This window comes from Bufo gargarizans, chromosome 2, assembly GCF_014858855.1.
Source record: "Bufo gargarizans isolate SCDJY-AF-19 chromosome 2, ASM1485885v1, whole genome shotgun sequence".
NCBI lineage: Eukaryota > Metazoa > Chordata > Amphibia > Anura > Bufonidae > Bufo > Bufo gargarizans.
The window spans coordinates 354,181,490-354,202,173 of record NC_058081.1 but is presented as its reverse complement, the minus strand read 5'-3'; the positions used below and the strand labels follow the sequence as shown (position 1 = coordinate 354,202,173).

The 20,684-nt window shown below is 44.3% G+C and overlaps 1 protein-coding gene and 1 long non-coding RNA gene across 3 annotated transcripts in view; one reads left to right on the top strand and one right to left on the bottom strand.

The window, feature by feature from the left end:
• Nucleotides 1-2,233: 2,233 nt before the first annotated feature.
• Nucleotides 2,234-18,971, bottom strand: LOC122928148. Its single transcript, XR_006387852.1, has 5 exons — nt 18,947-18,971; nt 6,822-6,961; nt 4,216-4,397; nt 3,419-3,509; nt 2,234-2,349 (listed from the first exon to the last, which is right to left on the bottom strand). It is a non-coding gene; the product is annotated as an uncharacterized LOC122928148 (long non-coding RNA).
• The window catches only part of SLC26A2 (solute carrier family 26 member 2), a 141,530-nt gene continuing 138,406 nt past the window's right edge, over nt 17,561-20,684 (top strand). Inside the window, exon 1 of one of the 2 annotated variants that reach the window (XM_044280704.1) lies at nt 17,561-17,629. The gene's annotated coding sequence lies outside the window, so the exon portion shown is untranslated. Of the gene's footprint in view, nt 17,630-17,682; nt 17,829-20,684 lie in introns of those variants that run through there. The other variant, XM_044280705.1, reaches the window with a different exon arrangement.

Sequence of the window (20,684 nt, the reverse complement as noted above, 5' to 3'; positions counted from 1 at the left end):
AGTGTGCATGAGATTTGTCAAATCTAATTCACTTTGCTGGTACCGTATTATGCTGCATTTTTTCTGCATGAAAATCCGCTCGTAAAAACGCACATACTCCCCAACGTGTATAGGCACCCTCACACACAGTGCAGATTCATCTGCAATCCGCAAGAAATCTACATCAAAACCGCACAAAAATGCACATAAATCAGCACCATTTATTGTGATTTTGGTGCATTTTTTTGAGCGATTTTTTTTATTGTGGATGTTGAAGTGGATTTTCTGTTTATGTTACTATCCCCACTGAAGTCTATAGGGAGGACCACTCTATTGAAGGTGTGGAATCGGACAAGCAATTGACATGCTGCAATTTAAAGTGCCACTTCCTGTTCATTGCACTGTACTTCATCTCAGAAGTGCAGTGTAATGGCAAGGACTCGCTCCATTCACTTGAGTAGAGCAAGTGCTTGAAATTACACTATGCCGCTGCTCCCCAGGAAATGACACATAGTGTAAAGACCAGGAAGCGGCACTCGCATGGAGACCCGCCTCCTCATCAAACAGCTGATTGGTGGGAGTGCTGGGTGCCAGATATTGATAACCTATCCTGAGAATATGTCAGCAATTTTAATCGCAGCACAACAATTTTAATAAATGACCACCAATGTCATGTAGCATATGGCACTATATTTGTAGATGGGCCCATGTGGTATCAGTGTTATGTGTGCTACTCATGCCGCAAGAGAACCTTCAGGTGCCATCAGAGGCGGAAGTACCAACATAGCAGCTGTAGTGGCTGCTATGGGGCCCACAGTGGCATTGGGGTCCAGATCATAATGGATATCTGTCATCCATTACAGCCCAGGCCTGTTTCCCCAGCAGGGTGATGCAGTGACATCATCAAGCCTGCTGGCCTGAGTAGAAGAGCACATGGCCCAAGGATCTTCCCCTAGTCTGTGCGGTCCTCTACTGAACAGGTGCAATTATGTCACTGCACCACACCTACTGGAGAGAGCGGCATGTGCTCTGTTCATCGGGGGAAAGAGGATAGGTGAGCTTCAATGTTCTTTATTTAGTTTTTTATAACTGTATTTGTATTAAAGAGTTTTCAATAAAATACAATACAAAGATACAGACGCTTCTGCACATATTCAACACACAAGTACAGTGCAGTATATCCACCCAGATCAAAAGATCAAAGCAATATACAATAAATTAACATTTCAGGGACACTTACAGGCAATAATGCCACAAACAAAACCAAGAGAAAATAACGTATCCCTACAAGGTATACAATACAGGCAATGTAATACAACAATATGCAAGAAATCACTATCAAAACAAAAAGACAAAGACAAGACACAAAACAGAAGACGTGGGGGTAAACAGTAATACCTATTGATGCGCTCAAAGGGATCTATCCTATCTATCATAATGGCTGTTCGGTGTTAAATTCTCCTAACTTCTGTGATCCTTGTAAACAGGTCATGACGAGAGGGGACATTTGTCTTTTTCCAAAAGCTGGCAATAAGGCATCTAGCTGCTATTAAGACATGAAGGGCTAGATATAGAAAATGCTTTATCAGGGGAACACGTTGCACATTCAGTAAATATAAAAAGGGGTCTAAAGGAAATTTCATCCCAAAGAGTTGGCAAACAACATTGTCACGCTTGTGCACCAAGCATAGGAGAGAAAGGAATACCGGAATAAGGCCTGAAAACTAGGGAAGGAAGATGGACAGAAAACCCTAACTCCAGTCCTGACAGACTACCAGTATGAACAGGCCCCAAAGGTAGACAAGTTCATACACCGGATACCTAGAATCCTATCTCACCCATAAGACCCTGGAACTAATGTCAGGACTGAATCTACCTGTTCCTCCAAAAGGAAGGAGTCTCCCTCAAGCCTAATGACAAACAACAGGGAAAGGCAACATATATATATATATATATATATATATATATATATATATATATATAAACAAAATACAAAAGGGAAAGGAAACACTTATCTTCAATGTAGCTTTGGTAACAAAAGGGACTCAAGCTAACCAAAAGTCCAACAGAAGCTATAAACTGCATAGCATAGTGGGAGAAACAACTATAAATAGAGAAGGTTAAATTACCCCAATAGCCACACCTGGGGAAAGAAGGTGTGGTAAGCACCAGAAACAACACAGATGTAATTTGATCCAAAAGGAAAACCACGTGTTGACAATCTCACAGATCACCTGCCACCTGACGTTCATATGTCTTGGTACGTCCGTGAAAGACATCTTGGGTTGTCTGCCAAAAAGGTTGTATCAGAGGACAGCTCCAAAATATATATATATTAGAGATCCCACTCCTATTCTGTACCTCCAGAACCTATCAGAGATATTAGGATTAAGGTGCTGCAACAGTTGTGGGCTATCATACCAGAACATCAGTATTTTATAAAAGTGCTCTCTATGTGAGGTGCAGGTAGAGGTCATGGCCGCCCTTCTCCAAATCTGTTTCCATTCCTCCGGAGAGTCTGCTCGATCCAGGATAGTTTACCATTTGGTCATATAAGGATGCTGGACAGGAGCGGAAGTTGGGGGGGATAACATGTCAGAGATAAGTCCTTTAGTCAAATCTGACAATTTACATAACCTTTTAAAATGGGTTGGGGTGGAAACCTGGGAAGATTCAAGTAAAATAGTAAGGAAATGTTGAATCTTTATATGTTGATATTTACTCCTGTTAGTGAACGATGGTTTGAAAAAAGAGGGAAGTAAACCTTCCGGAAATAAGGAGATAAACAATGTCTCTGTGTATAATGTAATTTTATAATAAAATCTTTCAGCTCTCCTCCTGGTTGGGCCTCTTCTGAGTTCGGACCCACCCACGCCCCTAATGATTTAAGAGATACTAAAGAAAAACGCTGTCTGCAAATGCACTATATGTTACATGTAAATGACATTTGGCCTAAGAGTTGCACTTGAACCATTGCAGTGTTTGCGGACCATAAAAGGGAATATGGATGTATTAGTGCTAACCACAGCTTTTCTATCTCCATCCACATTGAATATGTGAATGTTCTTTATTTTATTTACACCACAGGGGCAACACTGGGTGGCCACTGGCTAAACCCCATAAAGCTGGACATCACAGACCACTTCCCAGGACCACTAAACCATGCCCCGACTCCGCTAAACCATGCCCCGAGCTGGCAAAAGATAAAAAAAAAAGAACTGGAAGATGGGAAGGTGAGCTGGGGCAGCCTGGGGTGCTTCTCTCCTCCTCAGTCAGCAGCAGAGAGCCATGTCTGCGGGCACTAATGCCTGACTGGGGGTTAGAGAAGCCTCATTCAGTCAGTTTGGGCAGACCTAGTTGCGTATGCAATTAGGGGGTGACATGGTGTCATGACACCTTTAATTGCATGTGCAAGCATTTACGGTTTAATGTTTCTTACCTGGTAACAGATGCCTTGTGCGATCTGGGCTTCAAGGGAAGATCTTCTTCATCTTGATTGGAGAATGGATCAACTGTATGCACGTGAGTACCTATAAAAGAAAAGGTTTAACGGTTACTGCGCAGTTGGTGAGCGGCAGAGAGGAAACCAGGACCTAGAAGAAGAAGTCTCTAGCATGGAAAATTTGCTTAAACAAATAATCGCTAAAGCAGAGTCTTCAGGGCGAGTAGAATGGTTATGTCGATGCTTACAGGATGAAGCAGTCTGCACAAGTAATCAGCCGGATCGGCATTCTTCTGATTTGGTCTGCGTTGCCTTTCCCATTAGGAGCGCAGAGCGGGCAGCTCTTGACGTCATCCCTTTGCGACTACATGACGACGAAGCTCCGCCTTCCCCTGTCCCAGCCAAAAGACAGAGGAAGGAGAAGGCCATTTACTCCCCATCTCCTCACTCTCCAAAACGCAGGAATATTTTTTCTGCTGCGCAACTAGGCTTGAGAGCTTCCGATAAGCAGCGCAAGCGTCTTCAACCATCTCTACAGTCAACGGCCAAGTCCTTCGGCAGATCTTCAACGGTCAAGCCGGTGAGCTCTACGTGGCATGCTACAGCTGGTGAGACTCCTCACTCACAAACACTCAATAGTGACTGCTTTCTGCAGGGCACTAATCAAGATCACGCCAATATTCCCATATCTGATGTCATGTTTGATAGGGAAAAGATACAGTTATTTAAAGACTTTGTTTCTTTCCTATCAAACTCTGACTCGCATCACAAAGCGGAGTCTGTCTGGTTCTTACCTGACAATGACTTTGTTGTTGAGATGCCTAATGTGGTCTCAAACACTGACAACATAGCGTCGGCCGAGGATAGGTTGGGGCTCCAGATAATTCCCTCACTTGAGAATAGCGCAGGTATAAAGGAGACTTGCCTGAAGGATTTTATGCCATGCCAAATGTCTCCCTTGGGTTCCCATTTATACCTGCAAATTAAGGAGAAAATATGGAGAAGAGAATATGTTGATTTATTCTCTTTACTTCCTTCATCTAAAGATGTTGCTAAAAATGATAAGAAGGAAGAAGAAGAAAGGAAACGTAGTATACAAAAATCCTTTCTAAATTGGGTGCAGGCGTTCTGTATATATGCGGCTGTCTTGGGAGAAAAACAGCCCATGCACTTCAGTGATTTGTTTTATTATCTGGATAGCATCTTAGAGGCCTTCAGAAATTTTTTGGCCTGGAATAAATACGATGAGTCTTATAGGCAAAAACTGGCTGTGTACCCTAATTTAAGTTGGGGGACAAAAGACGTGGGCTTATGGCTCAATTTAATGTTGCCACAGAGAAATTTTATTTTTCGTCACTAACCTATTAAGAAAGGATTATGTTTCGCATTTAATGAGTCCGTCTGTCGCTGGCAGAATAATTGCAAGTACAAGCTTGCTGTACCTGTAATCACTCTGCAACCAAGTGTTTCAAGAAACACGGCCTACCAGGTATCAGCAAAGACACAAATAGAACAGGTGACACCCTTGATTCTGCCAAAGCTCTTGCTTTATTTAAGGCATTACCCAGACAAACAGAAGGCCCGACTTCTAACTGAAGGTTTTTCTAAGGGGTTTCATGTACCCACTTTCTTAGGTTCTGGTTGTTGTGTTGTAAAGAACGCTAAATCTGTTAATATTAATAAACATATTGTCTAGGAGGAAAAAATTGATAAAGGAATTTCGGAAATAGAATTGCGGGTCCTTTTTCTTTCTCCCCTTTCCGTAATTTCAGAATATCTCCACTTGGCCTGGTCCTGAAAAAAGAGAATAACTCCTATCGTTTGATTCACAATCTGTCTTTCCCAAAAGACGGATCTCTGAATGACATGATTGACAAAGATATGTCTACAGTGCATTACACTTCTTTCGATATGGCGTTATCTCTCTTACGTAGAGCAGGCAGAAACGCGTTGATGGCTAAAGCAGATATTAAGTCCGCTTTCAGGTTGCTCCCTATTAACCCCGATGGTTATAATTCTTTAGGTTTCCATTTTGAGGGTAAATTTTATTTTGATAAAGCCCTCTCAATGGCATTTTCTCTTTCCTGTCATTACTACCTTCCTGCAATGGATGGTAGAAACACATTATAACTCTGGGTACACAATTCATTATCTTGATGATTTCTTATTCATACTGTACATAAGGAAGGTACTAAAGATTGTATTAATTTACTGAACACTTTTAATGGTATATCTGAGTATTTTAATATCCCGTTAGCCGTGGAAAAAAACGGTATACCCAACTAGAAATATTAAATTCCTTGGAATTTTTATCGATTCTGCAAATATGGAATTCAAAATTCCAGAGGATAAATTAACCGCTACAAGGACTCCGCTACTTAATTTGCTACTATGTAAGAAAACATCCCTCAAACGTTTGCAATCTGTTTTGGGTTATTTGAATTTTATATCCAGAGTGATACCTATGGGCAGAAATTTTTCAAAAAGATTATATGCCGCCATGGCTGGATTGAGAAATGCAAATGATCACATCAGATTATCCTCCCAACTGGTCGACCGGTTTGGCAGGAGGAGTTCGTTGACTCTGATTCTCTCCGTTTATTCACTGACGCGGCTGTGTCAGTGGGTTATGGGGCTAGTTTTGGTACACACTGGTCTGCCGATATTCGGCCGATTGAATGGCGTGAAAAGCTATTTATGAGGAATATAAATTTTTTGGAGCTTTTCCCGGTTTTGGTTGCTTTGACCATATGGCAAGAATATTTTAAAAACTAAAAAATATTATTTTCTAATAACAATGGTGTAGTATTTGCTATCAACTGCTTATCAGCCCAGTCTACTTTTGTTATTGGGTTACTGAGATTAATTGTTTTAACACGTCTTCAAAACAATATTTGGCTTAAGGCAAGGTATATTGAAGGGAGAAATAATCCAATAGCTGATGCTTTGGCCCCGACAGAACATGACCGTATTCAGAGAACTCATCCCGGATGCGGACAAGGAAGGAATAGGGTGGCCGGCTCTCCTATGGGACTTGATATCGAATTTATAAGCAGGCTCCTACAAAACTCTTTAGCTAGTACTACATGTGCTGCATATTCAGCCACGTGGATTAATTGGCGGCAATATTGCTTGGCCAATAGTTTTGAGGAGACTGATAATAATTCTGTGCACTTGATGATTTTTCTTTAACACTTACTTAGGGAAGGAAAGAAAGGGGATTATATCCACAAACTGATTTATGGCATTTCCTTCTTCCAAAAAGCCCTTGATATTACCCCTTTTTCGAATAGTTTCTTAGCTAAACAAGTTATAAAAGGAGCAAAAAGAGTGAAAAGTTGTACCGTTAGAACTAAACCCCTATCTTTGATTAATTAGAAAAATTTTATATTATATTTACCGGCCATTTGTTCCTCTTCCTATGAAAATTCTTTATTCAAAGCTGTCTTCTTGTTAGCTTTTTTCGGTGCTTTCCGTATTAGCGAGATAGTGGCTGTGAATAGAGCGTCGGAGGCCCTGTTGCTGCTTAAGGATTTACTCCTACATGAGGATAGAATAAAAATATTCATCAAAAGATCGAAAACGGATCAGCTTGGTAAAGGTACTTGGTGCACCCTAAATAAATATCCCTCTTCTGAATTATGCCCTGTCCTAGCTATGAAGGCATGGTTACTAACTAGAGGCGTAATTCACGGCCCCTTATTCCTCCATGCTGACAACACTCCCTTGACAAAATGTCAATTTTATTTCGTCTTATCAAAATGTAAGGCACACTTTAACTTGGAGCAGGAAAAAATCTCTGCTCATTCGTTCCGTATAGGGGCGGCCACTTATGCTTGCTCCTTAAGACTTAAGGACAATGTGATAAAAATAATTGGCAGGTGGAAATCCAATAGGTTTTGTATATATTAGACCTGAATTATTATCTTAATCTTTTTCAGATATAAAGATCGTTTGGATCCTAGGAAACCAACTCATATCTTTGGCATGTGATCGTTCAACTATGAGGTTTAAATCTGATAATTTAGGTTTCAGTAATAGAGTGGTTATGTTCTGGAGAGGTATTCCGGGTATTAGACTTAAAGAGGACCTTTCACTAGAATAAAACATCTAAACTAACTATACAGACACGGAAAGCGGCGCCCAGGGATCTCCCTGCACTTACTGTTATACCTGGGCGCCGCTCCGTTCTCCCGGTATAGCCTCCGGTATCTTCATAGTTAGGCTCCACCCAGGGGAACCTGCCGGCGCCTCCTTCTCCCAGGCTGTATCGCTGGCCAATCACAGCACTCAGCTCATAGCCTGAGAGGCTTTTTTTTCTCTCAGGCTATGAGCTGAGCGCTGCGATTGGCCAGCGCTACAGCATGGGAGAATGAGATGCCGGCAGGTTCCCCTGGGTGGAGCCTAACTATGAAGATACCAGAGGCTACACCGGGAGAACGGAGCGGCGCCCAAGTATAACAGTAAGTGCAGGGGGTCCCTGGGCGCTGCTCTCCATGTCTGTATAGTTAGTTTAGAAGTTTTATTTTAGTGAAAGGTCCTCTTTAAGGACATTTATCCCTTGTGTTGTTCTTTCTCGGTAGCTTGGCCTATTCCTGGCTTGATTATTCTTCATGTAGGTTCAGATAATTTGGGCAGAATAAGTACCCATTTATTGTTAAAAGATATGCAGGACACGTTTTGTAAAATTCAAGTACTATTCCCATTGTCGCAACTTGCGTTCTCTGAAAATATCCCTAAATAGGAATTGAAGGCTTCACAATTGTCATTTATGGAGAAAATAAGAATTTGAGTCAATAGGAATATAGAAAAGTTTATGGGTATGCATAATAAGCTGTCTTATAGGCATGTTGAATTACGGGTTCACTGAGGGCTTATACAATGTTGAGTAAAATTCATTATCTGCTCTGGGCCTTATTCAATGTCGGCTTGCAAAACCTAGTGGAGAAAGGCTGCGGTGTTGGTTAGCCATCTAGCTTCGCTATTTGGCGGTGTGGGGAAATAGTCACTCTTCGAGTGGACTATGTGGAGTTATTTATTGAAGGTTATTAATTTGATTGTTTCATGTTAAATCCATTATTATATTTAGGTAACACCGTGGCCAACTTTATCCAACCAATCAATAAAGATGATTAATGATATTTTGAGTGTCGCATTTATTTAAATGAGGTTAACAGATTTGTTAATGTGGAGTTTATGACACCATATAGTTGCAGCTCACGCTCAGATGGCGCAATGCTGCCATCTAAGTGTGAGATACTAAGAAAGGCGGACATCCTTGTGTCCATCCAGGCCCTGCACTGGACGGAGGACAGAAAATGGCACTGTCTGGCCTAAAACCGGACATCTGGCCACCCTAGTAACACTACTGTGAAGGGAGCCCTAATGGGGTATAACTACTGTGCAGGGGCACTAAGGGGCATGAGTAATGTGTGGTGTTATTAAGGGTGAGCACAACTGTGAGGGTGGACTAAGGGGCCAAACTACTCTGTGGTGTTATTAAGGGTGAGCACAACTGTGAGGGTGGACTAAGGGGCCAAACTACTCTGTGGTGTTATTAAGGGTGAGCACAACTGTGAGGGTGGGCAAAGGGGCCAAACTACTCTGTGGTGTTATTAAGGGTGAGCACAACTGTGAAGGTGGACTAAGGGGCCAAACTACTCTGTGGTGTTATTAAGGGTGAGCACAACTGTGAGGGTGGACTAAGGGGCCAAACTACTCTGTGGTGTTATTAAGGGTGAGCACAACTGTGAGGGTGGACTAAGGGGCCAAACTACTCTGTGGTGTTATTAACCTCCTCCCGTCTCGCTAACGCCGAAAGGCGTCAATGCTGCGGCGCTGCCAGGTCACACTAACGCCGATTGGCGTCATCTCGCGTGAGCCGAGATTTCCTGTGAACGCGCGCACACAGGCGCGCGCGCTCACAGGAACGGAAGGTAAGCGAGTGGATCTCCAGCCTGCCAGCGGCGATCGCTCGCTGGCAGGCTGGAGATCCGAATTTTTTAACCCCTAACAGGTATATTAGACGCTGTTTTCATAACAGCGTCTAATATACCTCCTACCTGGTCCTCTGGTGGTCCCTTTTGTTAGGATCGACCACCAGAGGACTCAGGTAGGTCAGTACAGTCGCACCAAACACTACACTACACCCCCCCCCCCCGTCACTTATTAACCCCTTATAAACCCCTGATCACCCCATATAAACTCCCTGATCACCCCCCTGTCATTGATCACCGCCCTGTCATTGATCACCCCCCCTGTCAGGCTCCGTTCAGACGTCCGTATGATTTTTACGGATCCACGGATACATGGATCGGATCCGCAAAAAGCATACGGACGTCTGAATGGAGCCTTACAGGGGGGTGATCAATGACAGGCGGGTGATCACCCATATACACTCCCTGATCACCCCCTGTCATTGATCACTTCCCTGTAAGGCTCCATTCAGACGTCCGCATGATTTTTACGGATCCATGGATACATGGATCGGATCCGCAAAACACATGCGGACGTCTGAATGGAGCCTTACAGGGGGTGATCAATGACAGGCGGGTGATCACCCATATACACTCCCTGATCACCCCCCTGTCATTGATAACCCCCCTGTAAGGCTCCATTCAGACGTCCGCATGCTTTTTGTGGATCCGATCCATGGATCCGTAAAAAATCATGCGGATGTCTGAATGGAGCCTTACAGGGGGGGTGATCAGTGACAGGGGGGTGATCACCCTGATTACCCTGATCACCCCCTGTCATTGATAACCCCCCTGTAAGGCTCCATTCAGACGTCAGCATGCGTTTTGTGGATCCGATCCATGTATCCATGGATCCGTAAAAAATCATGCGGATGTCTGAATGGAGCCTTACAGGGGGGTGATCAATGACAGGGGGGTGATCAATGACAGGCGGGTGATCACCCATATACACTCCCTGATCACCCCCTGTCATTGATCACCCCCCCTGTAAGGCTCCATTCAGACATCCGCATGATTTTTTACGGATCCATGGATACATGGATCGGATCCACAAAACACATGCGGATGTCTGAATGGAGCCTTACAGGGGGGGTGATCAGTGACAGGGGGGTGATCACCCTGATTACCCTGATCACCCCCTGTCATTGATAACCCCCCTGTAAGGCTCCATTCAGACGTCCGCATGCGTTCTGTGGATCCGATACATGTATCCATGGATCCGTAAAAAATCATGCGGATGTCTGAATGGAGCCTTACAGGGGGGGTGATCAGTGACAGGGGGGTGATCACCCTGATTACCCTGATCACCCCCTGTCATTGATAACCCCCCTGTAAGGCTCCATTCAGACGTCCGCATGCGTTCTGTGGATCCGATACATGTATCCATGGATCCGTAAAAAATCATGCAGATGTCTGAATGGAGCTTTACAGGGGGGGTGATCAGTGACAGGGGGGTGATCACCCTGATTACCCTGATCACCCCCTGTCATTGATAACCCCCCTGTAAGGCTCCATTCAGACGTCCGCATGCGTTTTGTGGATCCGATACATGTATCCATGGATCCGTAAAAAATCATGCGGATGTCTGAATGGAGCCTTACAGGGGGGGTGATCAGTGACAGGGGGGTGATCACCCTGATTACCCTGATCACCCCCTGTCATTGATAACCCCCCTGTAAGGCTCCATTCAGACGTCCGCATGCGTTCTGTGGATCCGATACATGTATCCATGGATCCGTAAAAAATCATGCGGATGTCTGAATGGAGCTTTACAGGGGGGGTGATCAGTGACAGGGGGGTGATCACCCTGATCACCCCCTGTCATTGATAACCCCCCTGTAAGGCTCCATTCAGACGTCCGCATGCGTTTTGTGGATCCGATACATGTATCCATGGATCCGTAAAAAATCATGCGGATGTCTGAATGGAGCCTTACAGGGGGGGTGATCAGTGACAGGGGGGTGATCACCCTGATCACCCCCTGTCATTGATAACCCCCCTGTAAGGCTCCATTCAGACGTCCGCATGCGTTCTGTGGATCCGATACATGTATCCATGGATCCGTAAAAAATCATGCGGATGTCTGAATGGAGCTTTACAGGGGGGGTGATCAGTGACAGGGGGGTGATCACCCTGATTACCCTGATCACCCCCTGTCATTGATAACCCCCCTGTAAGGCTCCATTCAGACGTCCGCATGCGTTCTGTGGATCCGATACATGTATCCATGGATCCGTAAAAAATCATGCGGATGTCTGAATGGAGCCTTACAGGGGGGGTGATCAGTGACAGGGGGGTGATCAGGGAGTCTATATGGGTGATCACCCCCCTGTCATTGATCACCCCCCTGTCATTGATCACCCCCCCCCCCCCCCCCTGGTAAGGCTCCATTCAGACATTTTTTTTGGCACAAGTTAGCGGAAATTTTTTGTTTGTTTTTGTTTTTTCTTACAAAGTCTCATATTCCACTAACTTGTGTCAAAAAATAAAATCTCACATGGACGCACCATACCCCTCACGGAATCCATATGCGTAAACATTTTTAGACAATTATATTCCAGACTTCTTCTCACGCTTTAGGGCCCCTAAAAAGCCAGGGCAGTATAAATACCCCACATGTGACCCCATTTCGGAAAGAAGACACCCCAAGGTATTCCGTGAGGGGCATATTGAGTCCATGAAAGATTGAAATTTTTGTCCTAAGTTAGCGGAAAGTGAGACTTTGTGAGGAAAAAAACAAAAAAAAAATCAATATCCGCTAACTTATGCAAAAAAAAAAAAAATTCTAGGAACTCGCCAGGCCCCTCATTGAATACCTTGGGGTGTCTTCTTTCCAAAGTGGGGTCACATGTGGGGTATTTATACTGCCCTGGCTTTTTAGGGGCCCGAAAGTGTGAGAAGAAGTCTGGGATCCAAATGTCTAAAAATGCCCTCCTAAAAGGAATTTGGGCCCCTTTGCGCATCTAGGCTGCAAAAAAGTGTCACACATGTGGTATCGCCGTACTCAGGAGAAGTTGGGGAATGTGTTTTGGGGTGTCATTTTACATATACCCATGCTGGGTGAGAAAAATATCTTGGTCAAATGCCAACTTTGTATAAAAAAATGGGAAAAGTTGTCTTTTGCCAAGATATTTCTCTCACCCAGCATGGGTATATGTAAAATGACACCCCAAAACACATTCCCCAACTTCTCCTGAGTACGGCGATACCACATGTGTGACACTTTTTTGCTGCCAAGGTGGGCAAAGGGGCACATATTGCAAAGTGCACCTTTCGGATTTCACCGGCCATTTTTTACAGATTTTGATTGCAAGGTACTTCTTACACATTTGGGCCCCTAAATTGCCAGGGCAGTATAACTACGCCACAAGTGACCCCATTTTGGAAAGAAGACACCCCAAGGTATTCCGTGAGGGGCACGGCGAGTTCCTAGAATTTTTTATTTTTTGTCACAAGTTAGCGGAAAATGATGATTTTTCTTTTTTTTTTCTTTTTTCCTTACAAAGTCTCATATTCCACTAACTTGCGACAAAAAATAAAAAATTCTAGGAACTCGCCATGCCCCTCACGGAATACCTTGGGGTGTCTTCTTTCCAAAATGGGGTCACTTGTGGCGTAGTTATACTGCCCTGGCAATTTAGGGGCCCAAATGTGTGAGAAGAACTTTGCAATCAAAATGTGTAAAAAATGCCCTGCAAAATCCGAAAGGTGCACTTTGGAATATGTGCCCCTTTGCCCACCTTGGCAGCAAAAAAGTGTGACACATCTGGTATCGCCGTACTCAGGAGAAGTTGGGGAATGTGTTTTGGGGTGTCATTTTACATATACCCATGCGGCGAGTTCCTAGAATTTTTTATTTTTTGTCGCAAGTTAGTGGAATATGAGACTTTGTAAGGAAAAAAGATAAAAAATAAAAAATCATAATTTTCCGCTAACTTGTGACAAAAAATAAAAAATTCTAGGAACTCGCCATGCCCCTCACGGAATACCTTGGGGTGTCTTCTTTCCAAAATGGGGTCACTTGTGGCGTAGTTAGAAAAATATTTGTGGCGTAGTTATACTGCCCTGGCAATTTAGGGGCCCAAATGTGTGAGAAGTACCTTGCAATCAAAATGTGTAAAAAATGGCCGCAAAATCTGAAAGGTGCACTTTGGAATATGTGCCCCTTTGCCCACCTTGGCAGCAAAAAAGTGTCACACATGTGGTATCGCCGTACTCAGGAGAAGTTGGGGAATGTGTTTTGGGGTGTCATTTTACATATACCCATGCTGGGTGAGAGAAATATCTTGGCAAAAGACAACTTTTCCCATTTTTTTATACAAAGTTGGCATTTGACCAAGATATTTTTCTCACCCAGCATGGGTATATGTAAAATGACACCCCAAAACACATTCCCCAACTTCTCCTGAGTACGGCGATACCAGATGTGTGACACTTTTTTGCAGCCAAGGTGGGCAAAGGGGCACATATTCCAAAGTGCACCTTTTGGATTTCACCGGTCATTTTTTACACATTTTGATTGCAAAGTTCTTCTCACACATTTGGGCCCCTAAATTGCCAGGGCAGTATAACTACCCCACAAGTGACCCCATTTTGGAAAGAAGACACCCCAAGGTATTCCGTGAGGGGCATGGCAAGTTTTTAGAATTTTTTATTTTTTGTCGCAAGTTAGTGGAATATGAGACTTTGTAAGAAAAAAAAAATAATAAAAAATCATCATCATTTTCCGCTAACTTGTGACAAAAAATAAAAAGTTCTATGAACTCACTATGCCCATCAGCGAATACCTTAGGGTGTCTACTTTCCGAAATGGGGTCATTTGTGGGGGTTTTCTACTGTTTGGGCATTGTAGAACCTCAGGAAACATGACAGGTGCTCAGAAAGTCAGAGCTGTTTCAAAAAGCGGAAATTCACATTTTTGTACCATAGTTTGCAAATGCTATAACTTTTACCCAAACCATTTTTTTTTTGCCCAAACATTTTTTTTTTATCAAAGACATGTAGAACAATAAATTTGGCGAAAAATGTATATATGGATGTCGTTTTTTTTGCAAAATTTTACAGCTGAAAGTGAAAAATGTCATTTTTTTGCAAAAAAATCGTTAAATTTCGATTAATAACAAAAAAAGTAAAAATGTCAGCGGCAATAAAATACCACCAAATGAAAGCTCCATTAGTGAGAAGAAAAGGAGGTAAAATTCATTTGGGTGGTAAGTTGCATGACCGAGCAATAAACCGCTAAAGTTGTGGAGTGCCGATTTGTAAAAAAGGGCCTGGTCACTAGGGGGGTATAAACCTGTGGTCCTTAAGTGGTTAAGGGTGAGCACAACTGTGAAGGTGGACTAAGGGGCCAAACTACTCTGTGGTGTTATTAAGGGTGAGCACAACTGTGAGGGTGGACTAAGGGGCCAAACTACTCTGTGGTGTTATTAAGGGTGAGCACAACTGTGAGGGTGGACTAAGGGGCCAAACTACTCTGTGGTGTTATTAAGGGTGAGCACAACTGTGAGGGTGGACTAAGGGGCCAAACTACTCTGTGGTGTTATTAAGGGTGAGCACAACTGTGAGGGTGGACTAAGGGGCCAAACTACTCTGTGGTGTTATTAAGGGTGAGCACAACTGTGAGGGTGGACTAAGGGGCCAAACTACTCTGTGGTGTTATTAAGGGTGAGCACAACTGTGAGGGTGGACTAAGGGGCCAAACTACTCTGTGGTGTTATTAAGGGTGAGCACAACTGTGAGGGTGAACTAAGGGGCCAAACTACTCTGTGGTGTTATTAAGGGTGAGCACAACTGTGAGGGTGGACTAAGGGGCCAAACTACTCTGTGGTGTTATTAAGGGTGAGCACAACTGTGAAGGTGGACTAAGGGGCCAAACTACTCTGTGGTGTTATTAAGGGTGGGCACAAATGTGAGGGTGGACTAAGGGGCCAAACTACTCTGTGGTGTTATTAAGGGTGAGCACAACTGTGAGGGTGGACTAAGGGGCCAAACTACTCTGTGGTGTTATTAAGGGTGGGCACAAATGTGAGGGTGAACTAAGGGGCCAAACTACTCTGTGGTGTTATTAAGGGTGAGCACAACTGTGAGGGTGGACTAAGGGGCCAAACTACTCTGTGGTGTTATTAAGGGTGAGCACAACTGTGAGGGTGGACTAAGGGGCCAAACTACTCTGTGGTGTTATTAAGGGTGGGCACAAATGTGAGGGTGGACTAAGGGGCCAAACTACTCTGTGGTGTTATTAAGGGTGAGCACAACTGTGAAGGTGGACTAAGGGGCCAAACTACTCTGTGGTGTTATTAAGGGTGAGCACAACTGTGAGGGTGGACTAAGGGGCCAAACTACTCTGTGGTGTTATTAAGGGTGGGCACAAATGTGAGGGTGGACTAAGGGGCCAAACTACTCTGTGGTGTTATTAAGGGTGAGCACAACTGTGAAGGTGGACTAAGGGGCCAAACTACTCTGTGGTGTGGGTGGACTAAGGGGCCAAACTACTCTGTGGTGTTATTAAGGGTGAGCACAACTGTGAGGGTGGACTAAGGGGCCAAACTACTCTGTGGTGTTATTAAGGGTGAGCACAACTGTGAGGGTGGACTAAGGGGCCAAACTACTCTGTGGTGTTATTAAGGATGAGCACAACTGTGAAGGTGGACTAAGGGGCCAAACTACTCTGTGGTGTTATTAAGGGTGAGCACAACTGTGAAGGTGGACTAAGGGGCCAAACTACTCTGTGGTGTTATTAAGGGTGAGCACAACTGTGAGGGTGGACTAAGGGGCCAAACTACTCTGTGGTGTTATTAAGGGTGGGCACAAATGTGAGGGTGGACTAAGGGGCCAAACTACTCTGTGGTGTTATTAAGGGTGAGCACAACTGTGAAGGTGGACTAAGGGGCCAAACTACTCTGTGGTGTGGGTGGACTAAGGGGCCAAACTACTCTGTGGTGTTATTAAGGGTGAGCACAACTGTGAGGGTGGACTAAGGGGCCAAACTACTCTGTGGTGTTATTAAGGGTGAGCACAACTGTGAGGGTGGACTAAGGGGCCAAACTACTCTGTGGTGTTATTAAGGATGAGCACAACTGTGAAGGTGGACTAAGGGGCCAAACTACTCTGTGGTGTTATTAAGGGTGAGCACAACTGTGAGGGTGGACTAAGGGGCCAAACTACTCTGTGGTGTTATTAAGGGTGAGCACAACTGTGAGGGTGGACTAAGGGGCCAAACTACTCTGTGGTGTTATTAAGGATGAGCACAACTGTGAAGGTGGACTAAGGGGGGACAACTACTGTGTGGGAGCATTAAGGTGGCATTCTACTGTGAAGGAGCAGCAAGAGGACATGACTACATTTGCAACAGGCCCAGCTTTTTCTAGTTACACTCCTGGGTGCCTCCCTGTTAAATCAGAGGCGTACAGAGGTGAGGTATAAGATGATGGCTATTCGATTATGTGCAGGAGTATACCTCCCAACATTTTGGACGGTCAAAGAAGGACATTTATGGTTCATTGTGTGAAAGATCCATTTTTCCTGCATATGTATGCACTTCAATAGTTTTTTCTTATGAAACAGCGCAAAAATAATCTGAAACTGGAAATTTCTAAAATCCCAACTACATCAAATAATGAAACCAAACACTGTCTGGGTCAATACTGTGAATGTAATAATGGAAATCTATACCTCAGATCAAAAGGAGGAACATTTATGGAGCAAAGAGGGACTTGGTTCAAAAAGAGGGAGACTTGGGGGTGTGTGTGTGTCTTTTATTGGGTCTCATATATACATAGGGGCTATTAGGATTTCCTCACATAATTTATTTTCCCTGTGTTACATTTTGTGCCCATATTTCCTACAAATCAGTCATTGCACATGACTAGTCTCTACTGGATGAAGGCTGGTATATTCATTGCCTTTTCACTGTATTTAGCTGATTTGGGCTCCTTATAGCAGCCATTCCTAATAGCAGGTCCTTGTGCCACCACTTGTGGTGCCCAGGACCAGTCAGGGCTGAATTGGCTCCATTGTCTGGGAGGACAGAGAGCCCCTGTCCTGCGCTCTGCATACAGGGCTGCCTCGGACCACACGGTGTGCCATCTCCGCCTCATGTGGGAGTAGTTACAGCTCACTTGTTGAGGAAGTTTCCCGCCCACTGTGTGCAGGACGGCCCCATGACAGCTGCTGCCTCCTTACCAGGGCCATAGCAGCCGCTCATGTCACTGTGCACAGAGCAGGGAGCCTGGTGAGTACCAGCACATCCGCATAATACATGAGAGGGGCAATGTGACGGACACATGACAGCCGGGCTATGGCAGGCAGAGCCGCTCCATGCTGGGCACGGGCTGTGGCTTCTGCAAGAAGTTTGGAGAGTTGTGGAAGTAGTGACATGACACGTCTTGCAGCCTGTGCCTGCTGGATATACGTGCCATATTGTATAGAAGGTGGGCTATCTTATCCTGACAGGGGGCTGGCACACAGGGGGCGTGGCTCAGCACCTCTGAATATGGGCACTGCCACCCTGGAGGCATGGGGCATGCTGCTATAGTGATTGTACATCGGTATATACTGTGTAGTCATACAGCTGCAGGGAGCCTGGTTCTGGTCACAGGGTGGGGAGCTGTCTGTCTTTATAAAACTATTTATTATATTGCTCGGTTTTATATATATATATTTAATGCGTATTTTTAATTAGGTTTTAAACTCTATGGAGGTTTTATGCCAATTAGCTCCGAGGTAAATTAATTTGATTTTACATTGAGATTATTATTACTGTATGTATATTACACACCCATATACTATGTGTATATATAGCTAGATACATATATACTGTATGTGCAATATATTTGTAAAGCGCTACGGAATATGTTGGTGCTATATAAAGATTATTATATATGTAAATAACTATTATTGGTTCAGTTGAAACTATAGTAATAATAGTTGCCCGCTGTAAGCACATACATTTGTCGTTAACCCTTGAGGACATCCACTGTACGGCAGATGTCCGCACTTTAAAGATAACCGATTTTTTCTGTGTCGCACAGCAGACACTCGGGCTAATGTCTGCAATCAGCAGACCCCTCAGATACTGTGGTCAAAATGAAAGTTTTAAAAAGTATATAATATATATATATATATATATATATATAAATAATTCTAATCACCCCTGTTTCCCCATAACAATAAAAAAATAAACAGCATTAGCCCTGTCGCGTTCCAAAATGTTCAAACTAGTAAAATACAAATGTATTTATCATATACAGTGAAATGCTGTAATGGACAAAAAATCTAAATGGTAGTTTCCGTGTTTTTTGACACTTCACGTTCTTCCCAAAAAATAAATAATAAGTGATCAAGAAGGCAAACACACTGCAAAATGGTATCATTGAAAACTGCAGACCATCCTGCAAAAAATGAGCCCCCAGACAGCTCTGTAGACATAACTGTAAGAAAGTTATGGGGGTCAGAGTATGACGATGCAAGTTTTATAACCAGCATTTTTTTTAAGAACTCAAGACACAAAAAAACTATACAAACGCGGTATCGCCGTAATCATGCTGACCTGGACCAATTCCGTTCCAGCGCCGCAGTCCATCCCACCGGCCTTTGTTTTACTGGCTTCAGTAGTGTGCTCGTATACCACACATTAGTATATCAAGGGGAAAAAACTGAACTTGATCGCACATCCTCAATGTGATACTCAGATCTAATTAAACTCACTTCTCAGCGCCATATTGAAGTGTACAGCCCCCCATACTGCATGCTGTACAAGAGGCATTAGTGTACATTTTGATCAAAGGGCATAAGCCCACTCACCACGCCAAGGTTACCTCTTAGAGTGGGACTTACTCTGACAAAAAGGCGCAGCACAATAAGGTGACAAAGCAGCACTGCCCTAGTAGGCGGCAGGAGTCAAACAGCAACCCTGCCGTCTGACAATGTCACCCATGGCACTGGGTCCCACCAACCCACCAGCACAGCGCCACAAAAACAAAGGTACTGCACCATAGGGTTGTTTAGGGTATCAAACTTTCGATACCCAGTCGATACTTTTGTCCCTGTATCGATACGATATCGGGATTTGCCTTTTATCGATACTAGGTGCAGTATCAGAGAACATGAGCACGCTGCTCTCAGCGCTCTCCGTGTTTCCTCAGCAGCATGGGGAGAAGGAAGCAGTCTCTCCCTCCCCCTGTGCTGCTGCTGCTATCAATGAGAGCACAGAGGGGCGGAGGGGAGGAGCTGTCACTGCCACCAACGATTTTAATACTATGGCGGTGGGGGGCGCACTGTGCCACCAAGAGAACTAACGTTTAATACATTACAAATACAAGTGTCAGAAACACATTGCCGACACCCGACCTCTGACATGGTGCTGCGATCTGCGACAATTAACCCCCTCGCCACGGTATTAAAATCATTGGTGGCAGTGACCCCAGAGTCCTCTCACCTCCTCTCATTGGTGGCAGTGGCAGTTGTGATCGGAGCCCCAGCAGTGTAATCCTGGGGCTCCGATCGGTTACCATGGCAGCCAGGATGCTACTGAAGCCCTGGCTGCCATGGTAAGCTCCCTGCTGCTGTGTACACTATGTACAGGACAGCAGGGAGAGTGTGAAGTCCTATCCACCCTAATAGAGCTCTATCAGGGTGAATAGGACAAGGGATGAAAAGATCCCAGGTTCTACCCTTGAGGCTAAAAAAAAAGTAAAAAAAAATACACCAAAATAGTATAAACCCCCCTCCTTTTTTTAGTCACCTTGTCCCCCTAAAAATAGGACAGGACTGTTCTATTATGGGCTGGACCTTCCATAAAATGCGGAATTCCTGCTGCTTTTTTTTTGCGTGGTATCGAATGGTATCGAGTATCGCAATACTTTTTTATGGTATCGAAACCGAATCAAAATTTTGGTATCGAGACAACCCTACTACACCATGTGAACAGTTCTGTTTTTCTCCCCCTGATATATGCATGTTGAATCTTTCTTCTTCACTACTGGTATCAGCACTCCTGCAATTCGGCACAGGTGGTTTTAATTCAGTAGTAGTCTGCATATAAGTGGTCATTGATCTGTAGCTCCTGATAGAAATGGACATGTTGTGTCAGACAACTGTTCACATGGTGCAGTACTGCGTGGTGGCCTTTGTTTTTGTGGCGCTGTGCTGGTGGGTTAGTGGGACCCAGTGCCATGGGTGGCATTGTCCGACGGCAGGGTTGCTGTTTGACTCCTGGGTCCTGCCGCCTACTAGGGCAGTGCCACTTTGTCACCTCATTGTGCTGCGCCTTTTTGTCAGTAGGTCCC